Below are 23,505 nucleotides of genomic sequence, written 5' to 3'. Positions count from 1 at the left end.
AGGCATTGGTTAAATTGGTTGGTGGAGGGGTATGGATTGGCTGTGCCTACCCCTCCAATGCTGATGCGGAATGGGAATTCCGTTAAAGGAATTCTGGGGCTTACCATCCCCCTTGTCCAAACCCCTGGAATCGGGTGCGGGCCGGGTAAGACCCCAAGGCGCACGCAGGGAGGAACTGAAGGGTCTGAGTCGCAGCCCCAGTTGCCCTGCCTGTTCCTCCACACTGACTTACGCTGGAATCCGGGAGTCAGTGCTATCCCCAAGGCGGGGGGGGGGGGATAGCTAGTCATAACCAATGCCTAGGCAACCATTCACAATCTTGTATGATAATAAAGTTGTGGCCAAAATTATGCCAAAAACCTTAAACAAAAATTATGTGTGATGTGTGAGTTATTTGGGAAGGGATGTTTTGGGGGACCTCAACACGCAAACCATGTTGCGAAATCACGCACGGTTATAGAAACCCAAATGGCTGTCATGCTCTTACAATAAATGGAAAAATGGCATCCAGGAAGATGACGTGCTGGATTTGGGCTTCAAAGTGTTGGAGGGTGTGAGAGACAGGACCACTAAATGATATCATGTTGCTTTGCCCACTGAATGATACAGGCATGCTCCTCCACCAACAGGAGCCAACTTCTAGGGAACAAGCTCCCTTTTGCCCCCCATAAAATATTTGAGGGAGCCACCCCCCAAAAGTTGATGTGCATTGCCCTTCAAATGGTGTGCATGCACCATGTCATGTGATCAATTATGCAGGGTGGGGCTTACATGGCTCCCCACTATTTTATTTAAGTTGGCACCCCTACTTCCATCTGTTGCTCCATCAGTGGAAGGAAGGGCATGGACTTCAGTCTGCACTACCCTTGTTCACAGAGAGAGGCTCCTCTCCTCCGTTCAGAACAGATAGGAGGGTAGACATTCAATATACATGGCGGATATTGAAGAAGCTGCATTCGATGCAGTAGAGGTTGAGTCGTTGCAAACAGGAAATCCACAGGAAGAGCAGAAATCTCTAATGCACTGTAGATTTTTAAAGAGATGTTTGCCATCCGAGGTGATGGGAAGCACACAGGCACCTCTGGGTGCTACATTTGTGACCCTAGGCCCAAGAAATACAGTACAGATGTGAGATTCACACAAAGGACTTCCTGACTTATAGCTCAGGTTCTTAGCCAGTCCACCACACTATCTCTCATTATGCTTCACACAATCTCACCGTATTGCACCAACTCATCCAGTCTCGGGGTGCCTGCAGTTCCTTTTACATTTGCGTTGTGCCTTACTTTTTCTCATTTCAGGGACCATACTTTTGCATGGAATAGCTGCTGTTTTTTAAGTTCGTTACCCCTACCCATTATAGGGCCTCCTTCTATGATTGGAGCTGCTGTTTTGAAACAGATGTGCAATAAAATGAATGTTAAGCTGATAATTAATAGTTGGCTACAGGGGAGTGCTTAAAACCCCAAATCATAGACCAAGGCCTCATTTGTGCAAAATACTGCATAAACAATAAAAATAGAAATGGGCCCTTGCCTCAGTGAGTTTATTATCGAGGTTTGTGTTTCCCATCAGTTTTTCCCCGACACAAGGAAGGTAGGGAGGTTAAAGGAGAAGACAGTAACACAAAGTTAGTTGGAAGAAGTACAGCAACTTTTCTCCCGGTGATTATAATTCCTTCCTCCCACAATTCTCTGCCTCGTGAACTTGCCATTCCCAACCACTTGTGTTCATTGAAGTTCTCACAATGGGGACAGCTTCTGTGGGAGGACCATAGCTTAGTGGAAGAGAATCTGCCTCCTAGGTTCCATCCCTAGTGTCCCCAGATAGAATTGGCAAAAGTTCTTGCCAGAAAGCTGCTGCCAAGATAATATTGAGCTAAAAAATGAACCAATGGTCAGACTCAGTATAAGGCAAATTCCTATGTGGTCATGGATGTTGCAGATATTAACATTGCAAAGCCTGAAGCAACTGGAATAATAATAATAATAAATAATAATAAAAATTATTCATACCCTGCCCTCCCCAGCCAAGGCCGGGCTCAGGGCGGCTAACAAGCAATAATAATAACAAGTTGAATGAATATAACTTAAAAACAAGATTAAAATACAACATTAAAACATTAAAATGCAGCCTCATCACAGGAGGAGAAAGGAAAAAAGAAAGAGGGGGAGGAAATTAAATTGACTCCAAGCCAAAGGCCAGGCAGAACAGCTCTGTCTTACAGGCCCTGCGGAAAGAAATCAGATCCTGCAGGGCCCTGGTCTCATGAGACAGAGCATTCCACCAGGCCAGAGCCAGTGTTGAAAAGGCCCTGGCTCTGGTTGAGGCTAATCTAACTTCCTTAGCAGAAGCATAAGAACTGGAAGCATAAGAACTGACTCCTTTTGGACTAAATCATTGTCCAGACCCATAAAAATATTATTCAAAGTTTACTTGCAGAACTCTTCCAAACTATAACACAAGACATCAAATGATGCTTCCAAAACATCCATACAATGTCATATCCTGTCCAGCACAGGCTCAGCATCTTGGAAATAAAAGGTAACTCCAAAAATCGAAACAGTGTCTCTCTCCTCCATCCCAGCCTAAGGCTATGCAGCTTCTTGGAGACCATTATCATATCCTTTTGTTCTCTGTGGCATTCAGATCAAGACTGAACAGGCAGCTCCCTTCAAAATGGCAACTTGCAATTCAATACCTTTGTCACCTGATCTAAGGTTACAACACTCACATGTTAGCTGGCAGAAAACAACAATTAGATAATGATCAACTCATTAAGAAGCCGAGAGTCTCTTAGAAAACTACTGGGGGGGGGGGAACCAGTGTTGAACCGTCATTATTACACCAGCATTTTCCATTTCTGTGTCAATTAAACCAATTATACTTAACAATGGAATATGCATAAACATTCTGGCTGAAGAAGATGGAATGGGCAGTTATGGATTGCTAAGCACAGATGAAACTAGTTAAGTCTGGATGGAGAAGGGACAGAATTTCTCAATATTGAGCCAGGAAACAGTGTTGTTGCAGGGGGGGACAAAGTTTGGAAAGGTGGGAAACCCCAAATTCCTCGTATTGGTTCAAAACAGCCATCTGAATGTTGAACAAGTAAACATAATTAGCTAGGACATCTTGCTGGTTTTGTAGCATTGTGTTCTGCAGGCTGTGTCTCCTCTCCCTCCCTCCTAAAGGCTGTCTGAATCTGTGCTTGTGATTCTAGGCGAGGAAAGAAATGTCCATGTTCTGCTGACTGGAACACTTATTCTTAAGTTTGCCATGGGAAAATACTGTCCTCTGTTATCTTAATAACCTGGGAGATTGCAGTCTCTCTTTGCTTAGAGGGAGCTGACTCACGCTTAATGGGCAGAAGGCTGCATTATGTTGAGGTTAAGGTAGGTGACAGTCTCTATGCAGCACGGAGGGAACGCAAGGCTGTTAAATCTGCTGGGTTCTTTAGCTTAAAAGAGCATTCGTGTACAGGTCCTACCAGTGCTCTAAGTGGACCGGCATTAGCTCTGCAAAATCTATATTCACCTCTTTTTTTTACTTAAAGAGCCTTAGATTGCTCACTCATTTGACTGGTGCCGAGTGGAAAGAAAAAGGAAAGGAAGGCAAGGACAAAGCGGAAAGCTGATTCTCTCATAAGTTGCACTTGCTACAGGTAGTATATGAATTGTTGGATACACCGCCACAATTTCAGTGCTCCTTTACGAAGTGTGCAATTATGAAATTTGCTGCTGCAAGGCATGGTGATGACCACCAATGCAGATGGCTTTGAAAAGGGATTGGAACAATTTTGTGAAAGAGTGGTCTACGATTAGGGGACGAGCTGTCACTCTGTGGTAGAGCATCTGCTTTGCATTCAGAAGGTCCTAGATTCAGTCCAGGTTGGCCTGGAGGGAAACTCCTGTCTGAAACTCTGGATTGCTGCCACCAATCAGTGTAGACCAGGGTTCCCCAATCTTGGGTCTCCAGCTGTTTTTGGACTACAACTCCCATCATCCCTAGCTAGCAGGACCAGTGGTCAGGGATGATGCAAATTGCAGTTCAAAAACAGCTGGACGTCAGATAACAAATGTTGGAAATGTAAGGAAAATGAAGGAACATTCTACCACCTCTGGTGGACTTGCCCTAAGGTGAAGGCCTTCTGGGAAATGATATATAATGAGTTGAAAAAGGTATTTAAGTATACCTTCACCAAGAAACCAGAGGCCTTCCTCCTGGGCATTGTCGACCAGAAGGTGCTAAAGAAAGATAGAACATTTTTCATGTATGCGACAACAGCAGCAAGGATACTACTGCCTAAGAACTGGAAAACTCAAGATCTACCCACACTGGAAGAATGGCAGATGCAACTGATGGACTATATGCAACTGGCGGAGATGACTGGCAGAATCCGAGACCTGGGAGAAGAAAGGATGGAAGAAGATTGGAAGAAATTTAAGACTTACTTACAAAAATATTGTGATTTAATGGAATGTTAAGAAGGATGCTTGGTTATAAATAATTGGCCATCACTAAAATAGATCAGGAATTGAAGATAAGAGAGATCAAAAGAAACAAATTTGCAGGAGAACTATTTTATTGTAATTAAATAAGCGGTCACAAAATTTGGAAATAAGATGATAATTTGCTTGACAAAAATTTATTAATGATGTAAATGGGAGTGGGAGGCGTGAGGAAGTTCAAGGATGATATGAAATTTTGTTAAAACAAAGCAATACTGTTGATTATTATTGGATTTTTTATTCTGTAAAAACCTTAATAAATATTTATATAAAAAAAAAACAGCTGGAGAAAATACTGAGCTGCATGGTTCAATGGTCTGATTCGGCACTCCATTCCATAGCTAAGCCAGCTAAGGAGAACCTCAATATTACAAGGCAGCGAACGTCTAGTTTCTGGGGAATGAACAAGAAAAGAGATTTGTTACCTTCATGCAGTGATGGCTTCATCTGGGGGCAAGACACACACTATGGAGGCCCTCTCTGAGTGTCTCCACTTCCTCTTCATTTCGGGACTTACCCTGGGGACCGTGCTGCCGGGGGCAGTGCACTTCCCCCGCACTCCTCTTCCTCTACCAGTGGAGACAGTAATGAAAGCAATGAATGCTTTTCTCGAGTGAATAAGTTGACACAGCAAGATGGAAGAGGAGCAGGGCCAGGATGCCCCAGGGGTTGACAATGGACTCCTGCAATGGTGTGATCACTGGTCAGTTTCCAGGTGATGCTGCCTAGCCCTGATAGTGATGCATATATAGACAGTAGTCCTGCCTTCCTACCTTTTCATCTGTTGTTGGAAACAGGAGTCTGAGCAGCATGGGTCTTTGGCCTGATCCAGGAGGGCTCTTCCGAGGTTCTCAATATTGCCATGCCTCCCATGTGAGTGACCTTGAAAGTCTAGAATCATTTTGGAATCCCCATTGTTTCATTAGTGATTCATAATTAATGTTTAATATAGGAGGCAGCAATTACTACTAGGCTGAAAATCCAATAAAAATGCATAATTTCTTCATAAGAAAAAGAGGCCAGAATCAAGCAGATTGCCCATTTCTCCCTTGCCTTTGTGGCAGTACTTTGAAAACTAACCTGAGTTGGTCTTAATAAAAATCTTCCTAAATATTCTGCGGAAGGTCAAAGAGATAAGTTGATAGGTGCAAACTTTCCCAGTTTAAGGCAAATCTTGAGATCTGTGTGCACCCCTAATTAAAGCTCAGTTGTGTCTACTTCTCTTTTAATTAGGGGTGTGTGAGAGCCCCAAGATTTGTCTCACATCTGTATTGTTGTTGATTAGTCGTTTAGTCGTCTCCGACTCTTTGTGACCCCATGGGCCAGAGCACTCCAGGCCCTCTTGTCTTCCACTGCCTCCCGCAGTTTGGTCAAACTCATGCTGGTAGCTTCAAGAACAGTATCCAACCATTTCGTCCTCTGTCGTCCCCTTCTCCTTGTGCCCTCCATCTTTCCCAACATCAGGGTCTTTTCCAGGGAGTCTTCTCTTCTCATGAGGTAGCCAAAGTATTGGAGCCTCAGCTTCAGGATCTGTCCTTCCAGTGAGCACTCAGGGCTGATTTCCTTAAGAATGGAGAGGTTTGATCTTCTTGCAGTCCATGGGACTCTCAAGAGTCTCCTCCAGACCATAATTCAAAAGCATCAATTCTTCGGCGATCAGCCTCCTTTATGGTCCAGCCCTCACTTCCATACATCACTACTGGGAAAACCATAGCTTTAACTATACGGACCTTTGTTAGCAACGTGATGTCTCTGCTTTTTAAGACATCTGTATTACAGATCACATATTTTACAATTCTGATCTGCTTGCTGTGTGCTCTCTGCTTCGCTCTGTGTCTTGGGTGCCGAGCTCTTCTGTGCAAAATGAAGCTCTGTGTTTTCCTGATCGCTATAGCACCTAAATCATTCCTAGAAGCTGAAAAAGCTGCACCAGCCTTGCAAGTCTGGATGGGAGCATCAACCCTAGACAGGAGTTAACTGGAGGGATGCTTCAAGAAGAATCTGTTAATGGTTGGACCTATCAAATCCATCTTTTGTTGGGAGTTGAGAAATTGAACAGTTGATACAGCTCCCAGCAAATGAGCCTTTCCCAAATCTCATCCAGCTTAATAAACAGCTGATTACCAAAAGCATCAGAGCTTGTCTCTTTTCTGTGTCCTCTGATACGCCTTACAGGCCTAGGCCTTTTCATGTCTCTAATATGCCTTACATGGGAAGGCTGCCTAGAATGCTGCCTATGGGGTTCTTCCTTTTTATATATATATAATATGTAAGCTTTCCAGGATTTCCTGGGGAACTTGGGACAACTATTAAACCGGTCTATTAAATCTTCAGTGTAGGCCTGGAGACTGTCAGTCAATTAATTGGGCCATGTCTCCATGGAGACCTGTTAGTTACAGGTTGCCATTCATGTCTTGGAAGCATCTGGTTTCCTTTTATTTGCATACCTTTAAAGTTGCTTGGCACGATTTCTGAGTAGTTTGGATTGCGTCGTCTGCTCTTCCGGTGCATGCAGAACTTTCAATATTTTAACATTTTCACTCTGAACGAATCCCTCGCCCAGCTAGGCATTTGATCATTCCAAGGTGCTCCCTTGTTTATTTTAATTGAATGCTTGGCTGGGGAATTATGCTCAGATCAAAAACAGAAAATCATCAGTCCAGACGCTGCAAATGCTAAACGTCCTTGTATGCTTGGCTTATTGATTGCAGTGTTAACAGATTTAAAGGAGTGATATCCCTGTGAAAGAAAGAGAAACAGATTAAAGGAGGCCAGTGGAGAAACAGTTATGGTGCTCTGTTGCATGAAGAGTAATTAAGAACATGTCTCAGAAAGGGAAGAAGGCTAGACACAAAAGGACAGCAGAACAACCAAAGATGGTCCAGAATCTAGGGTAATTGTCCCATTAAACTTTAATTAGTTTAATGTAAATGCCCAGTGCACTTCCTTCTTTAAAAGTCTCACCACGGCAGAGGATTTCGCGCAGCAGCTAAGAAGGGCAGGAGAGGCAGCATCTTCCCAAAAGGAGTCCTGGAGCATGCGGTTTGTAAATCAAAAATAAGGTTTATTTACAAAACACCAAAAAACAATCCTGGCGACGAATCACACATCTCAGCAAAACACACACCCAAAAGGGAGAAGGGGGAGAACAAACAAGCAGGGGGACTATTTATACAGACTCATGTTCCTGGAAGCCTAATGACCTCCAGCTGCTCAGTGATTAGAGCGTTTCTGCTACTCTTTTAACCCTTTGATAGCAACACCCCCTCTCGCTCGTAACACTGAGCTGTACCAACCTTAATACAAATTTAAACCTGAACAGAAACATTTATGAGATTGCGGACTCAAAGCTTTTGTAAAACCGTCTGCGAGATTTTCTTGGCTTGGACAATACTTTAGTTCAATTAAACCTTGTTTTACATTTTGGCATACATTTTGATAACGGATATCCAAGTGTTTTGTGTGTGCCTTGAATTGACCTGATTTAGCTAGTTTAATACAAGGTTGATTGTCTTCCCACACTCTGATAGGTAGGGAACATTCTCCAAACAATTCTTGTACCAGTTGCTTATAAAATTCCAGTTCTCTACATATATCTGATAACGCATTGAACTCAGATTCAGTTGAACTTAAAGCTATAAGTGATTGTTTTCTTGATCTCCAACCAATTAGTGCATTTCCAAATTTTATCGCCATTCCTGACACTGATTTTCTATCTGGTCCAGCATCTGCCCAACTGCTGTCGGCCCAACATTCAAGTTGTGTGCTGCCCTCTGCTGATAGTTTTAAGCGAAAGCTTTTGGTAGTTTGGAGATACCTTAAAACTCTTTTTACTCCTTGCCAAGCATGCATTGATGGTTTTTCAGCTTGTCTACACAGCATGTTGACAGCATATGTTATATCGGGCCGAGTCCACTGTGCAATGTGGAGTAGACTGCCTATCGCTGACTGGTAAACCCCGGGATTACAGAACTCTGCCTTTTGCTCAGTTTGAGCATCCTTTGTGTAACTTAACTCCATTGGGGTTTTAACACCAGCACAGTTGTTCATTTTAAACCTTTCCAGCAACTGCTGGATTTTAGCTTCTTGGCTAAGCCAATAGTTACCATTTTCATCTTGCTGAATTTTAACTCCTAGATAAACAGATACATTGCCTAGTGATTTTATCTGAAACTTTTCTCCAAGCTTTGTGGCAAATTGTTGTGCAAGTTTATCATCCTTTCCACTGTATAATAAATCGTCAACAAATATCAAAACTGCTTCTTGTTCACATCCCGAGCCTTTTAGATAAAGACACGCATCTGCTGCGCTCTTTCTGAACCCCATGCTCTCTAGAGCATCGTTTAAGCAGGAATTCCAATTACGGGCGGACTGTTTCAACCCATAAATGGATTTGTGTAGGCGCCAGACCTGGTTTGGCTTGTCTCCTTCAAAACCTGGTGGTGGTGTCATATAGACTTCCTCCTGTAAGTCTGCATTTAAATAAGCCACATTGACATCAAAATGAAACAGCTTATTTCCCTTCTTAGCTGAAGAGGCTAGAAGCATTCTTAATGACTCCGATCTTGAAGTAGGGGCATAGATTTGAGAATAGTGAACACCTTTGCGCTGCGAAAACCCTTTTGCAACTAGCCGGGCTTTATATTGCAACTCTTCAGTAGTTGTGGGCTTTAAACGATATACCCATCGACAACCTACAGCTTGTTGCCCTTTCGGAAGCTCTGTACTTGTAAACACACCGAGAGACTTCATTGAAGCCATCTCTTTTTCCATTGCTTCCTGCCACTTTACGGCTTCTGAGCTTGGAAGCTGTTGTACTTCCATATAGCTTTCTGGCTCACACTGTGCCATATTTACGTATACACTTGTCACCTTAAACCGCTCTGGCGGCTTGCCCTTCGTGGCGCGTTTTGACCTGCGCAATTGCTCCTCTTGTGCCCCCTCTGACCGTTGGCTGTCAGAATCTGTCTCAGACTTTATGTCTGGACGCGCCCCTAGGGATAAAGACCTCCGTTTAGATACCTCCCTTGGGCTTGGTGTTGCAGGTGACCTGCTTTGCTTTTGCTGTCTGCTAGGCCTACTGACTGGCGAAGTTGGAGCACTCCTAGATTCTGGCTTTTCTACCTTAGGAGAAGAACCTCGTGCGTGATCAGAATCTGCATCTGAACCGTGTGCACCATCCCTTTCTGGTTCATCACTCTCTGGACTTTCTTTCTCAGCATGAATGCCTAAATCATCTCTCAAAATGTCAGGGTTAGCGTGTAAGTGAGTCCATCCGGACTGCTCACAAAAATCAGCGCTCCTACTGAGGACCACTCTTGTAGTATCCCCACCTGGGTCCACAAACCTCCAAGATTTGGCATGTGGTTCGTACCCGCAAAAGATGAGTTTCCTAGCCCTTGGACTTCCCTTTTTCCTTAACGCTTTTGGGATAAGTACATAGGCTTGAGATCCAAACACCCGAAAGTAATTAACTTTGGGCTTCTTCCCATATAAAGCAAAATAAGGCGTAGTATCAATTACCGAATTATATACTCGGTTCAGAATATGAGTAGCCGCCTGCCAGGCTTCCGCCCAGTAACTCTGAGGAAGTTTAGCATCAAACAACATAGTTTGCCAACTCTTGCAGAACCCTATTTTTACGTTCGGCCACGCCTCCTTCTTGGGGGGAATAAGGTGTAGACAGACGATGCTTAATTCCCTTTTTCTTAAAGAAATTCTGCAACACAGACCCGGTAAATTCTGACCCTCTGTCTGTCTGAAAAGCAAGTACTCTAGTACCGAATTCAAGTTCTACTGCATGAACCCAATTTTTAACTGTTTCTGCAGTATCTGCTTTTGTTTTGAGAGGAAAAAACCATGTAACCTTTGTTTTGTCATCCGAGAGACACAGTGCATACTTCGAACCTCCCATGCTAGCAACAGGCATTGGGCCACATAGGTCCATATGCACAAGTTGGAATACTTTGTCAGATTTCCTATCTGAACTGGGATAGCTGCATCTATGAACCTTCGCACTTTTGCATGCAGTACAATCCAAATACTTAGTACATTTGTTCAATTTGCACCCTTCTGATAATTCAGGTTGCCTTTTAACATACTGAAAATTAATATGCCCTAAACGGCGGTGCCATAAATGAACACAAGAATTATGGGTAGGCGTGTTCACACAACCAGCATGAACCTGTTCAACTTCATCTGGACTTGTCTCAAAATAATATAACCCATTTCTGCATTCCACCTGCAAAAGAGATACGTTATTCTTTGAAATAGTGCAAACCCCATTTTCAAACACAGTTTTAAACCCATTTCTATCAAGTTCTGACACAGACAAAATACACCCCTTCAGTCCCTTTAGCACGTAGGCATCAATTTCTGTTTGCAAACAATTCAAGAACACTGTGCCTACAGTCTCTAAGGAACGTTTAGTTGAATCTGCCATTGTCACAACTTTAGGGGTTTGCAAATGTCTGCAATTCTGCAAACGGACACTAGATGGCGCCACCAGGTGGTGAGATGCACCACTGTCGATCAACCAGCGTAGATTGCTGCCTTGGCCACGCCCTTGCATCAACGCCATTGCTGAAGCCATGTGCTGTGTGCTGTGGGAGTAGCCACGACCTCCTCCTCTTCTTCGACGTCCCCTGGAACTCCTTGTCTGGTAACTAGGGGTAACGGCCTTGTTGCTGTCTTGACCAGGTTCACGTGTGCAATTCCTGATTAGGTGGGAAGGGGAACCACAGCGAAAACAGTGTCTAGCTGCAAAAGCATTTACTGTGTGCTCAAACTCCGCATCAACACTCTTAGGCACAGCATAACTCCCCTTTAAAGACAAACCTCTTTCTCTTTGCCTTTTATCCTGTTCATCCGCAAGCCGAGAAGAAATGTATTCAAGGGTTAATTCAGTTGAAGGCATAGCTTCCAAAGTTAGAGCTAGAGTCTCATAGCTTTTATCAAGAGAAGACAACAATATGTATGACTGCTGCTCCATAGAGAAAGGAATGCCCAGCTGTCTTAGTTGATTAAAGGCAGACACCATTTTGGCAATATGTTCTTTCACACACGCTCCCGGTTGGAGACGTAAATCAAACAAACATCTTGTAGCATGGATCTTGGCCCCCGCAGTGTTTCTGGAATTTAACCGCTGCAGAACCGTCCAGACCTCATGCGTGTTCTTTAACTCAGAAACATAAGGCATTTGCTCTGGTCCCACTGCCAAAACTAGTAGACCTTGGGCTTTCCTGTCGCGTTTCTGTGAAGCTGCTGCTGCTGCTTTGGCTTCTGCAGACGCGTCTGCAGCTGCCTGTAAAGGCGGTGCTTCAGTACAGCTCCACAACTCTTTTGCTTGCAACCAAACCCTTACTCTAGCCTTCCAATCTTGCCAATTTTTCCCATTGAGTCGCGTAAACGGGACAGTAAAACTTTCCTGGGACTCTGCCATCCTCCCTGGGGCTTAGGAACGATACTCACACACCTGTAGACCGTCTCCCAGCTGCTGAGGTGGCTCCTTGAGGAATCAGACGTCTTCCAGCGAGTACAAACTGCGCAGTGCCTCTTTAAAACTTTTCTAGGCACGTTGCAGGACTCAAGCTGCTTTGGAGGCTTTCGTTGTCGGCAACCGCTTCTGTCTTCACTCCAGTCCTTGCATAAATCACTCTGAACTGCTCTCCTTATCTCCTTCTTGACGTACAAACACCCATAACCTGTCCCATTAAACTTTAATTAGTTTAATGTAAATGCCCAGTGCACTTCCTTCTTTAAAAGTCTCACCACGGCAGAGGATTTCGCGCAGCAGCTAAGAAGGGCAGGAGAGGCAGCATCTTCCCAAAAGGAGTCCTGGAGCATGCGGTTTGTAAATCAAAAATAAGGTTTATTTACAAAACACCAAAAAACAATCCTGGCGACGAATCACACATCTCAGCAAAACACACACCCAAAAGGGAGAAGGGGGAGAACAAACAAGCAGGGGGACTATTTATACAGACTCATGTTCCTGGAAGCCTAATGACCTCCAGCTGCTCAGTGATTAGAGCGTTTCTGCTACTCTTTTAACCCTTTGATAGCAACAGTAATGGCATACAGCCACAGAATTATTGGACTAAAGTCCAGACTCTATGAGGGATGTGATATGTCAGTATGGCTGGGAGAGAGAACACAGTGTGCTGGCAAAGCAGAGCAGCTGGAACCTATTATTATTATTATTATTATTATTATTATTATTATTATTATTATTATATCTGCCCTTCACCCTAAGGTCCCAGTGCAGGTTACCTCAAGTAAAGTACAATGTTGCAAACAGTCTAAAACAACTTTCAATCATAGAAATAAGATGGGTTATTAAAAAAGAAACATATCAGGTGTCAAAAGGTGTGTCTTCAGTATTCCCTGACAGCTGTATAATGAGGTTGCTAGATATGGGGAGGGAGTTTCAAAACTTAGGGTCTGCCACAGAGAATTCCTTCTCCCGGGTTACCCACCCCCATCCTACCAAGGTTTGGAGGGTAGTGGAACAACCAATAAGGTCAATGATAATAGCAGAGGGGACCTATAGGGTGGCCTCCATTGAGACCTGTTAGTTACATGCTGGCAGTTATATTATCATTATATACTGAATGAATATGACCACACCCTGAGCCATGATGTTCAGACATGCAGTAGGATATAGTGATCATCTTTAACAGATTGCAACCATTCACTTATGCAGCTGAAAGGGGTGAGTAAGAATCCTAGATAGATATGAGAGAGAGAGAGAGAGAGAGACCCCCAAGTTAAATGGGACAAGAGCTGTCCATTTTCTTAGCTATCCCATTGTCATGGGTTCACCCATTGGCAGTTGTCAAGATGGAGCTGGGAGCCAAAGACCAGAGCCAGGAAGACAATTTTTGCATGGGCAAAATCCCAAACTGTACAGCAAGGGGTGTACAGCCTGTACCCCAGATACCTATCTCACTCTGCTGTGAACCAAGTCTGATAGGTAGGCAGGCCTGGCAATCACTTGCGACCACTATTGTGATGGCCTGGGATTCAGACTTGGATGCTGAACCTGAGGGATCCCAGTCTGCACAGGATCCCCGCCTCCAGAACCAGCTGAGCCAGGGCTGGGGCATGAGCTGGGTCAGAGAAAGCTGAGGTTGCTTTCGGGTCCAGTAACCCTCCAGCCTCTCCTGAGCTGCAGAGGCTCAGGGCAGAGAGGCGGAGGGAACTAAGTTCCCGCAGGAGGAGTGCTCGCCTCCAGGCCTCGGGGCAGATTAAAGCCGGCCATACCTTGTCCCAAGTTGCGGGAGCAACATTGTTGGTTGCTAGTTCCTGCCTGAACCCTATCCTGCTTTTCTGCCAGAGCTCCTGACCCGCCCTGGCTCCCTGCTTGCTTGCTTGCCTGTTCCTGACTTCACCCGGCTCCCTCCCCTGCACCCAGCTTCAGCTGCTACGGACTGCCTCCACATTGCACCTCTGACCACGGACCGGACTTGGACCTCGCCTCTCGGGTAACCCACGGGACCAGCACAACTATGTCAGATGAAAAGCAGGGCAAACAAGCAAGGACAGAGCTCTGCGCCCAACACCTTCCTTCACCCTTTGCTCTAATCCCCTGCCTCTACTTCTTTACAGAGTAGCATGCAGGGAGTATTAACCTTTTCCTTCCCTGCTGTGCCCAACTCCCCATAATCCTCCTTTCAGCAATTAGACTTGGGGTGGGGGACAAGTAAAGCACAATGTTGGAAACAGTCTAAAACAACTTGTAATCATAGAAATAAGATGGGTTCTTCAAAAAAATGGAAGGATTAGTCATTGCAGTGTAGGGAGAAGGGGAAAGAGGGAGGAGGCAGGGTTCCATGGGAGACCTTGAAATGGTCCAAATGTTCACCACTCCTGTTTTACATGATCCAGAAAGACAAGTAAGCAATAAACATTGCACTTACCCCCTCCTTTGTTTTCTCTCTCTTTTCACATGTTAATAAATAAAGGTAACCATTGCCCGTTAAGATGAAAAAGAGATTCTGGAAGCTTGTGTGAAGAACCATCTGCCAGATCATCTAGCAATTACGATTATTATTACACTTGTAGCAGCATGTGCCACAAGTCTGCTGCACAACTTAATATACCCTTGCTCCCCAAAGACACACGATAGAGGAACACAAAGGAGCTCCTGACAGCACAAAGTTACAAGCATGGCAACGATAACCTCACGCCTCGGTGCCTCAACCTCTGTGGCTTTTGTTCTTCTCTGAGTATGCAACATTCTTTCGAGAGCTTCAGTGGGAAGGGATTATGTTCTTTGTACAGCCATCTTGTCATTAAGACGTCCACACATTACAGCAAAGTCAGGCAACAGAAATGATTCATTAACTCTTTTGTTCTCTTCCTCTGGCCTTGGTTTATAGACTTTCCGGGTCGGGGCTGCAGGTTTGTGCCGGAGAAGCATGCATTTGTGTCCCTCTCATTGCCGTTTTGCCCATCATGTGCTGCAGAGATGGGGAACCCATGGCCCAAAGCAACTTGATGAGTGGGGCAAAGTTGCTACATTGGCTTGCTGACAGGTGGGGCGCTGATGTTTGCCCGGAAGAAAAAGGGTGAGTGGGGAAGAAAATTGCCTTTGTGGGTTCAATATGGAGGTTCAAACCAGATTTCCAATTAGTTAGACTTTATTCAGCAATGTATTACTGGATAGAGTCCAAAAGAGTCTGTGAGATAGCACAATCCCTATACAGGCAATATATTAACTATATATTATATATTTTAGCTATACATACATACATATATATGTATACACACAAATATATATACAGTGAGGGAGGAAAGTATTTGATCCCCTGCTAAATTTGCCCGTTTGTCCTCTGACGAAGAAATGACCAGTCCATAATTTTAGTGGTAGGTTTATTGTAGCTGTGAGAGACGGAATAACAACAGTAAAATCTGTTATTAGCTGTTTGTTCTCAACCTTCTGCCACTCCAGTCATTGAAAATACTTATTGAATCCAAGTTCTTTGCATTAAGTGCAGGGCCCTCCTTGCAACTTATCTGGAATTGTTTTTCACTCTGCCAATCAGCATTAAGGCTCCTACTTCTTCTTCTTCTTTGGTGATTCCTCGTAGCCAAGTAAGATTGTCTTCCATGAACACGGTCTTAACAGTGAGTCCGTAAGTGACTGTGGAGGCCAATTCTGGATCCACACGTTCTTTCACAGTAGAGACATAGGTTTCCAGGTGGGAGTTGATCACGGTGAGGGTTTGCCAAGCGTGCCTTCCTCTTAACATGTTTCTCCCTTTCATTCTGAGTTTGAGGGTTTTCAAAGCCCATGACACCTTTGGTAAAGGCTGTTCTCCAGTTGGAGTGCTCTCAAGCCAGCGTTTCCCAGTTGTTTGTGTTTATACTACAATTTTTAAGATTTGCCTTGAGGGAGTCTTTAAGCCTCTTTTGTTGTCCACTAGCATTACGCTTTCCATTTTTAAGTTCAGAATAGAGTCTTTGCTTTGAAAGACGATAGTCAAGATACCTGAAGCTGGACTCAGAAATAAAGGGTTTTGCAGATTTTCTACTTCAAGAGGTGATAGAGAGGTTGGCTTGATGCAAACAAATCAGCAGAGAAATTCCGGTGTTCTTGTATTTGCATTGTGCTGACCTCCCTGGAACTAAACAGCGACCCACCTGCTGGGATCACAGTATAGCAGCCCCATGCCCCCTGGTCAGCCACATCTGTGTGTGGTCCTCTAGATTGTTCTTGTCCCCTAAATATCATGCACATCACATCTGCTGATCATTGCAGATACAACTGTAGGGGAACATCTATGAAGCCTATTTGTTGAAGACTAGGAAGCTTAAAGATAAGGAGAAGTGATTGGTTCACTAGATGGAGGAGGAGTTTGGATTTGATATCCCGCTTTATCACTACCCGAAGGAGTCTCAAAGTGGCTAACATTCTCCTTTCCCTTCCTCCCCCACAACAAACACTCTGTGAGGTGAGTGGGGCTGAGAGACTTCAAAGAAGTGTGACTAGCCCAAGGTCACCCAGCAGCTGCACGTGGAGGAGCGGAGACGCGAACCCGGTTCCCCAGATTACGAGTCTACCGTCCTTAACCACTATACCACACCGGCTCTCAGATGAAGACAAAACTGAAGCAAGTGGCCTACAAAGAAGATCCTATCCTGCATCATTACATGGTGAGCTGCCATCACTGGTGGAACAATGAAAGCCATCTCCAAGCTCATCATAGAGCCTGATATGGGGTGGGGAGAGGAGTTCCAACAAGCACTTGGGTGGGTCCAAAGTCATTCAAGGCTTTATACCTAACATTAATATGTTTTAATTGAGCCCTGTAATATAGAGGCAGCCAACACAAAATCTCAATATAGGTCTTAAATGGCAGGTGCCTCAAGCAGCCTCTTGCTGTAGCAGGGCCAACAAGAACAGCCCTATGCAGAGCACATTACTACCCATCAATAATACCTCCAACCTCTTTGGATTCAGTTTATTGGCCCACATCCAACCCATTACAGCCTCCAGACGCAAGTTCAGCGCTGAAATGGCTACTTGTGATTCAGATGGTATGGAGGGCGTAGTCCTGTGTGTCATCCACATATTGAAAATATGGGTACCTCTCACAATGAGCTGGAGACCTCGCAAGAGGATACTAGGTAGAGTTCTGGTTGCATCCTGTTACCCAGCCCTATACCCAGGGGAGATATGATAACCATCTTCAAATATCTCAAGGGCCAAATGGAAGATGGAGCAAGCTTGTTTTCTCCTGCTCTTGTGGGTAGGACTCGAACCCATGGCTTCAAGTGACAAGAGAGGAGATTCTGACTAAACATCAGGATGAACATTCTGACAGTAAGAGCTGTTTAACAGTGGACTGTCCTTTCTTGGAGGTTTTTAAGCCGAGGCGAGGTTGAATAGCCCTGAGGGACTCTGAGTTCAACCCCCTGTAATTCAGGAATTTCAACCAAGGCATCCATGGCCATGCATCTTCTTCTTAAAAACCTCCACTGAAGGAGCTTTTACATGTATACGATGTCAGGCTTAATAGCTTATCACAGTACAGTGGTACCTCAGGTTAAGTACTTAATTCATTCTGGAGGTCCATTCTTAACCTGAAACTATTCTTAACCTTTAGCTAATGGGGCCTCTGGTGCTGCTGCGCTGCCACCGCATGATTTCTGTTCTCCTCCTGAAGCAAAGTTCTTAACCTGAAGCACTATTTCTGGGTTAACGGAGTCTGTAACCTGAAGCGTATGTAACCTGAAGCGTATGTAACCCGAGGTACCACAGTACAGCAAATACTAGACGGTTGTTACTTTATAGATGATGCATCACCATCATCATTTAATGTTTAGAACCTGTGAGTTTGCCAGAATTTTTACTGCTCACAAGAAATAATAGCATAAGACTTGAACCAAAGCAGAATGCCCACCTCCACTACCTTTTTTGAATGATGCCCTATGAAGAAGGAATTACATAAAGAGTGGGGAGATAGGGAGATGTTAGAGGAACCTTCGTGTCTTCAGAGGTGACAAACAGCTTAAAAAAATGCAACGATTCCGGCCTCTGATCAATGTGAATGTCAGAAGCATATTCCTGTACACTCGGTTTACTTCAGATCAGAAAGCTATACCAGCTGCACCAATTAAGATGTACCAATTAAGAGCATCCCTTGATCCCTAGGTTAAGTCTGCACTTTGAATGCTAACATGGATTGTTTTCCTGTTGCTTGTTCTGAGAGGTGTAGTAGCAGAAGCAATATCTCTTCTTATATTCTTGTGATTGGAAATGGAAAATTTGTGGAGAGTAGCATGTTGTAGCTCAAGATACCCAATGAGGTGCTCTCAAGGTGTTGTCAGACTACAACTCCCATCACCCCTGGCCATGCGTGTGAGGCAGATGAGACAAAACATCTAGAGGGAACCACACTAGAGGGAATAGGTTATTCCTGTTCTAGCTTATTGGTGCCAACATACTTTATTATCTGGTGTGACAGATCTCTTTGTTGCTTCCTTATTTGACCAGAGCTCTCTCTTGTTCTCTAACATTCTCGTTGGCTACAACCCACAGCAAAACTGTTCCTCCACAGTGCCACTTCTGCAAGGACTGTATGCCTGAACATTCCTCTATGGAAACTTGAACATACATACACACCCCACACACCACAAAGTTATGCCTAGAAATCTAGTTGGAAGAAGGTGGAAGGCAGAAGAAATTAGCAGGATGGGAATGAGGTCAGGAGATGACAAGCACTCATGATATTTGCCTCAGATTTCAGTTTTGTGTGCATGTGATTGAATTGTTCCTCAGACAAATAAACGTTCTGCTGTTAACCTTGGCTAATTGTCAGTGAATCCCACGCAAAAGACGTCTGAACACTTTTCTGTTTGTCTACACCTACTCAGTGCTGTTAGCATCGTTCGGCTGTGACACTCATACACCAGGGAGGAGGCTAGACTAGAAAACATCGCCCTGGCACCTCTCTCTTTCTCCTTCTCCATCTCCCTGTATATATACTTGAAAGAGTCAAAGTTGTCGCTGTAGAAAACTGAAGAGCTCTGGATTGTTTTCATTATAGCACAGCAGCGGAGGAGTTTCTTTGAAAAAAAAGTTAAGAGCTTAAGTTAAGTTTAAAAAACCCCCCAAATGATTTAATCTGATGTTGCTCTGCTGTTAACAACAAAAAACAGACCAACCCAGGGCTGTCACATGGATGATGGAGAAAGTTTGTTTTCTGCTGCTTCAGAGGGTAGGACCTGAAGCAGTGGATTCAAATTACAAGAAAGGAGATTCTGACTACACATTAGGAAGAACCTCCTGGCAGTAAGAGCTGTTTGACATTGGAAAGGTCTAGCTTGGAAAGTGGTGGACTCTGCATCATGGGAGCTTTTAAAACAGAGGTCAGGTGGCTATCTGTCAGGGATTCTTTAGCTGCGATTCCTGCGTTGCAGGAGGTTGGACTAGATAGCCCTTGGGGTACCTTCCAACTATGATTCTTTAGAACTCCACAGGGAGCATTTCAGAATGTTGTAAGGCCTGGCAGAGACCTGTAAAGACATACTGGAATGCCTGCAAGACTGTGGAACACACAAACACTCCCACTGTGAAGCTGCAACATTTTCTTTTTTAAATGTACAAATGAGAATTCACACCACTTGGCCACCTCTTAATTATTTTAAGTTAAGAAAGAGACGAAACTCACATTCCCTTTCCATAAAGGATTATGGAGGAACATGAAATCCCTTTACTTGCCCCGCCAAAAGCCTTCCCTTATAAAAAATTTAAAAATGGCACGCTTAATCCACTCTGGAAGGGCTTCTGTGCCGATAAATTTCATGCACTTTGGCCAAAATGATTGGGGGGGGGGGAGTTGCAGATTTTTGTTTTGTTTTTTTAATTACCCCATTATAGAGAATGAGGGAAGGCAGATATTCATTTTATAGAGTGGCTTGGAACCTGAAATGCATATCCAAGCGGAGAGGAGACAGTAACTCAGAGACGTATAACATTCTGCCCCCCAATGAAAATATACAGATACAGTGGTACCTTGGTTTTTGAATGCCTCCTTTCTGAACATTTCAGAATTCAAACGCTGTAAACCTGGAACATGCCTCAGAAGTCAAACAGGAAATGCGACTGCCACTGAGTGCAAAACCCTAAAGCCTAGCTGTTGGCTATTGAGTTTCAGTTACAGAACTTGAACAGTCTTCCGGAATGGATTACGTTTGAAAACCGAGGTACCACTGTAGAAGGTGACTTTATGGATAGAAGCAAGCCTGAAAATCCCTTCCTTGTACTGATGCCCTGCTATGAAACTTGGCAGGCCAATATAGGCTGATGTTGCCATCAGTCCTTATCAATGCTTGGCATTTATGTTGGCCAGGCCACCCCATGAAAGATGGGAGGGCATTAGGGTGGTCATTTACACTTTGCCAAATCAGTGAGAGGGAATGCCAACACCAAAGGAAGAGGGTACGGATTTCCAAATCATTGTGCATGTTGATTTAGATGATAGATGATAGATAGATGATAGATTGATAGATGATATAGATGATAGATGATAGATGATAGATGATAGATGATAGATGATAGATAGATAGATGATAGACAAAAATAATTGTTGTAGAGAACAGTGAACTGTGTGGCTGCTCAGTCTGCTGTCCAGGAGTTGAGTGCTAATGAGCAACTTCCAAGCCCCCGCCCCCCACCTCTCCTTTCCTGTGGTTCTTAATATTTAATCTTGGTTTCGATTGGACAGCCCTCCAAACAGAGGACTGTGCCCTTCAAATGAAGCACAGCCCTCTGTAAAGCATGGACACCTTGGAGGGCATCATTTTCTTCACAAAATGGCTGGATTCTAGATTATGCTCAATAGTAAAGAGTGGTGGTGGTAGTGGTGGTCCAGAAATAATCTAGAATTACAAGGAATTTTTCTAAATTCCAGGGGGTGGCAATTAGCAGGGGTCAGGTGTGTTTCTGGATCAGAAGCAAGCTTTACTACTGATTATTTGAGGGTGAACACCTTTAGCTCTTGTGCTCCCTAAGCCTTTCCTTTCATTATTCTGCTCCATGCACAGAACCTTGTGTAGGCTCTCTTCACCTGGATAGATTTCAGCTGCCAATGTTTGACTAATCTGTGCAGAACTGCACACTCTGGCAACATACCTCAGCTGCAAAAACTCCTAAAACTCTACATTTTTTTAAAAGATGGAGAGGACCCATAGTTCATTGCCAAGGTATTTGCTTCCCAAGCACTACATTTGAGGTTCGATCCCTAGCACCTTCTCTTAAAAGAGGCAGCGGGTGATGGAAGAGACCCCAGAGAAGCACTATCCACAAGTGTAGATGGCATTGGTCAAGATGGATCAATACACCAGCTTAGGATGTTCAAACAGTTAACGAAGGGGGGGGGGAGTTAACTGTGTTATACAGTCCTTTAAACAAAAAAGATTTTATGAAAACTATAAGAGGGGAAAGAGGAGGGAGAAAATATTCATGCTTGATTGATCGACTTTGTGTCTACAGCACAATAGCCTCCTACAAGGATCAGCTAAACCGATATTCTCTTCTTATCCCACAGCTATTGAAAAGGACTTGAAAGAAAACACCCACCCAGCCCCTCCTTCCCCCTACCTGATTTGATTAATGAAGTCATTAAAAGAGAGGCACAAAGACTGCCGAACGAGCCCTGCATTTCTATGTCGGGACAGAGCAGCTTGAGCGTATATAAAAGCTGTTATAGAAGTGAGTGCACTTATTAAATCTTCCAACAGATTTTCTTCTAGTCATTATCATGGAAGAGACTCCAACCTGCATGCCAAGAATCACAGATGATCTACGATTATGTAGACAAATCTCTCTCTCTCATTCTCTCTCTCTCTCTCTCTCTCTCTCTCTCTCTCTCTCTCTCTCTCTCTCTCTCTCTCTCTCTCTGTCTATCACAGGAACACGGAAGCACGGAAACACTTCCTCGACCAACCATGTGACATTTTTTGAAGTGGAGCTCAGGTTGTCCCCTAAACATCATCCACATCACATCTGCCTGCTCATTGCAGATACAACTATAGGGGAACATCTATGAAGCCTATTTGTCAGTGACTAGGAAGCTGAAAGAGAAGGAGAAATGATTGGCTCACTGGAAGAAGACAAAATTGAATCAAGTGGCCTACAAAGAAGATCCTATCCTGCATCATTACACAGTGAGCTACCGTCACTGGTGGAACAATGAAGAGCCACCACCAAGCTCATCACAGGACCTGGTATTGGGGGGGGGGAGGAGTTCCATCAAATACTTGGGTGGGACCAAAGTAATCCAGGGCTTTATACATAACATTAATATGTTTTAATTGAGTCCTGTAATATAGAGGTAGCCAACACAAAATCTCAGTGTAGGTCTTAAATGGCAGGTGCCTTAAGCAGCCCACTGGCTGCTGCATCCTACACTACAATTGCTGCTGTTGCAGGGCCATCAAGGACAACCCTATGCAGAGCACATTACCACCCATCAATAGTGACTCCAACTTGTTTGGATTCAGTTTATTGGCCCTCATCCAACCCATTACAGCCTCCAGACGCAAGTTCAGTGCTGATATGACTACTTGTGGTTCAGATGGTATGGAGGGTGTAGACCTGTTTGTCATCCACATATTGAAGATACTGATACTTCTCACAATGTGCTGGAGACCTCGCAAGAGGATACTAGGTGGAGCTCTGGTTGCATCCTGTTACCCAGCCCTTTGCCCAGGAGAGATATGATAGCCATCTTCAAATATCTCAAAGGCTGTCACATGGAAGAGGGAACAAGCTTGTTTTCTCCTGCTCTGGAGGGTAGGACTCAAACCGATGACTTCAAGTGACAAGAAAGGAGATTCTGACTAAACATCAGGATGAGCATTCTGACAGTAAGAGCTGTTTGACAACGGTGTGGCGGTCTCCTTCCATGGAGGTTGGATGGTCATGTGTCATGGACGTTTTAGCTGAGATTCCTGAATTGCAAGGGTTTGGACTTGATGACCCTTGGGATCCCAACTCTATAATTCTGTGATTATATGATATGAAGAGGCAAAGATCCCCCAGTGTAGAGACTCTTCCTCTGGGGAAAGGCCATAGCTCAGCAGAAGAGCACCTTCATTGCAGGCAGAAGGTCCCATGCTCAATCCCCAGCCTCAAATATGGGAAAACCATGTCCTGTTGGTGCAGGCAGTACTGAGCTGAGAGTGACCAGTGGTCTGTCTTGATAGAAAGCAGCTTCCTATTTTCCTGTTTTTCCTTGCCTTGACAGCCATATAAATTATGGTGGATGCAGACAAAAGAACAGAACAAGCCAGTGCTCTTGAGTGATGCTTTCTTACACAAAAAGCTGCTGTAGACCAATTGTCTGTGTCCACTGCTAGCGAGTTCTACACCAAGCCCTGAAGGAATCCTTTAACTGAAATCACTCTCTGCTTTTTCTTAATTAGTTTCATTTCAGCCTTCATCCCTAGGCTCCTTGTTTGCAGAGATTTCTTCAGATAGTCT

The 23,505-nt window shown here is 44.2% G+C and overlaps 1 long non-coding RNA gene across 1 annotated transcript in view; it reads left to right on the top strand.

The window, feature by feature from the left end:
* LOC309377824 overlaps positions 1–22,256 on the top strand; it is a 48,109-nt gene extending 25,853 nt beyond the window's left edge. Inside the window, exons 2-3 of the long non-coding RNA XR_014171695.1 lie at positions 21,569–21,732; positions 21,933–22,256. This is a non-coding gene — a long non-coding RNA (uncharacterized lncRNA). The remainder of the gene's footprint in view (positions 1–21,568; positions 21,733–21,932) is intronic.
* The last annotated feature ends 1,249 nt before the right edge of the window (positions 22,257–23,505 follow it).

Source organism: Podarcis melisellensis (genome assembly GCF_964234715.1).
Source record: "Podarcis melisellensis genome assembly, chromosome: 9".
NCBI lineage: Eukaryota > Metazoa > Chordata > Lepidosauria > Squamata > Lacertidae > Podarcis > Podarcis melisellensis.
Note: the sequence above shows the minus strand (reverse complement) of the source record. Positions and strands in the feature narration are given on the sequence as shown.